This window comes from Limulus polyphemus, unplaced genomic scaffold (assembly GCF_000517525.1).
Source record: "Limulus polyphemus unplaced genomic scaffold, Limulus_polyphemus-2.1.2 Scaffold11, whole genome shotgun sequence".
Classification (NCBI taxonomy): Eukaryota; Metazoa; Arthropoda; class Merostomata; order Xiphosura; family Limulidae; genus Limulus; species Limulus polyphemus.
In genome coordinates this window covers 985,562-988,477 of record NW_013665621.1, presented here as the reverse complement: position 1 = coordinate 988,477, position 2,916 = coordinate 985,562, and positions in this window count along the sequence as shown.

The following is a 2,916-nucleotide window of genomic DNA, read 5'->3' as shown; positions in this document are numbered from 1 at the left end:
GTGGGACGGGGATTCGAACCCGCGACCCTCATATTGCGAGTCGAGCGCTCTAACCACCTGGCCATGCCGGGCCTAGTTATTAATAAAACTAGTTAATACAAACATCAAAACGTATCAGCAATGGTGTTAGAAATGAAATGACAAACGGTGTATCTTTACAAGCATAGCATTTTAAAGGAAAAAACTGAGAACGTAACTTTTACGCAAACAAATTATAATTGAAACAAAACAAGTTATATTTATATGTACGGGCCGAGCGTGGCCCAGTGGTTAACGTGCTGGAATGTGGTTCTGTGGTTTCAACTACTGCGTGCTTCGCACTTTAGGACCGTTGGTGCATTATACGAGTTACAGTCAAACCCCACTATTCGGTGAGACAAAAGTAACTGTTGACTGTCAGTTCAATATTAGGGACAGCTGGAGCAGATAACACTCGAGTAGCTCTGAGTAAATATCCAAAAACAAACAAGCTCTTTAAGTTCAGTTTTTGAAGAAAAAACTAAGAATTTAACTTTTGAACTGATAATGAATTGTAATTTAAACCAATTTAAAATCTTGAAGGACAACTAAGACCTTTACACGAATTGTAATTTTAAAGAAGTTTAGATGACAAAAGTACAGTGTATTTAAATGTAAAGTATCTTTATGAAGCAGTGAAAGTGTAGTATCATTAGAAGTACGGTATATTTTAAAATCCAGTTTTTTTAGAACTATAGTATCTTTATAAGAACAGTATCTTGAAGAAAAAATAATAATTTAACTTTTACGCTAATAATAAATTGTAATTTGAAGAAATTGGGATGACAAAAGTACAGTATCTTTAGAAATATAGTATCTTTAAAAACACAGTATCTAGAAGTACAGCATCTTTAGAAGTAAAGAATCTTTAGAAGTACAGTATCTCTAGAAGTACAGTATTTTTAGAAGTATAGTATCTTTATAAGTACAGTATCTTGAAGGAAAAACTAGTAATTTAACTTTTACGCTAATAATAAATTGTAATTTGAAGAAACTGGGGTGACAAAAGTATAGTATCTTTAAAAACACAGTATCTAGAAGTACAGTATCTTTAAAAACACAGTATCTAGAAGTACAGTATTTTTAGAAGTACAGTATCTTTAGAAGTACATTATATTCAGAAGTACAGAATCTTTAGAAGTACAGAATCTCTAGAAGCGCAGTATTTTTAGAAGTACAGTATCTCTAGAAGTACAGTATCTTTAGAAGTACAGTATTTTTAGAAGTACAGTATCTCTAGAAGTACAGTATCTTTAGAAGTACAGTATCTCTAGAAGTACAGTATCTTTAGAAGTACAGTATTTTTAAAGTACAGTATCTCTAGAAGTACAGTATCTCTAGAAGTACAGTATCTCTAGAAGTACAGTATTTTTAGAAGTACAGTATCTCTAGAAGTACAGTATCTTTAGAAGTACAGTATTTTTAGAAGTACAGTATCTCTAGAAGTACAGAATCTTTAGAAGTACAGTATTTTTAGAAGTACAGTATCTTCAGAAGTACAGTATCTTTAGAAGTACAGTATTTTTAGAAGTACAGTATCTCTAGAAGTACAGAATCTTTAGAAGTACAGAATTTTTAGAAATACAGTATCTCTAGAAGTACAGTATTTTTAAAGTACAGTATCTCTAGAAGTACAGTATTTTTAAAGTACAGTATCTCTAGAAGTACAGTATCTCTAGAAGTACAGTATCTCTAGAAGTGCAGTATCTCTAGAAGTACAGTATTTTTAGAAGTACAGTATCTCTAGAAGTACACTATCTTTAGAAGTACAGTATTTTTAGAAGTACAGTATCTTCAGAAGTACAGAATTTTTAGAAGTACAGTATCTCTAGAAGCGCAGTATTTTTAGAACAACATTTTTTTATAACACAAAAATTTAATATATTTAAATGATTGTCCAAAACCGAAGAAGCCACAACTTCGAGCCTTCGCTAAAGGTTAGTATGACAGTAGTAACACATTAGACATTAAGATATCATTACTGTAACTCGAAGGTTTATCATATAACGTCCTTATCTAATGTTTTATTACATACCATGGTACAAAGGTGATTAAGTTTCAATGTTTGATCCCAAATATTGAAGCGCCCTCCAGTGGCTCAGCTGTAAGTCTGAAAAAATCTAACGCTAAAAACCAGGTTTAGATAGATGCTACTGGTGGGCACGGCACAGCTAGCCCATTATGTAGCTTTACGCTTAACAACAAACAAACAAAAAATATATTGAATTAATTTATACAATTTGAAACTCGCCATGAAAGCAAACAAATAAGCTTGCATATTTTGCCTAGCATACAATAAATACAAATATTTAATCACACATTAATAAAGGTATAGTCAAGTATCTCGATGACAACCGGCACACATTGCTGTTAATATTAATAAATTCACACTAAACACTAATCTGTGTTCTGTTAAAAAATGTTTACCCGTAAAAAAAGCTTTCTATTTGTTTTAGAGTAAAGCCACGTAGGATTATCTGTTGTTTTCACCGTGGGGAATACAACCCTGGATCTTTGTGTTATAAGTCCGTAGGTTTACCGCTGTCCCACCGGGAGACGTAAAAAGAAATATATAAAATTTCACAACAGTTTTAATTTTATTTTAACAAGTACTCGCGTGACGTTGTAATATCCACTCAGTTTCAACACCTTAATATATTTATATATAGATAAATACCAGTCCATGACTTAAGAAAAAGTTTTGATTATAAATAAAATGGTAGCGTGAATACTAAAAGAGAGATTTCTAGTAGCGATATAAAACTAGAGGGACCACATTGTTGTTCGGTAAAAATATAGAAGAAAACTTTGACTCTGAAACTTTGTGTATTTTTTACTTCTTTTGTCCTTTCAGAGTTTTCTAGATCGTGAATTCTCGCGGGTATTGATGTCAAACCT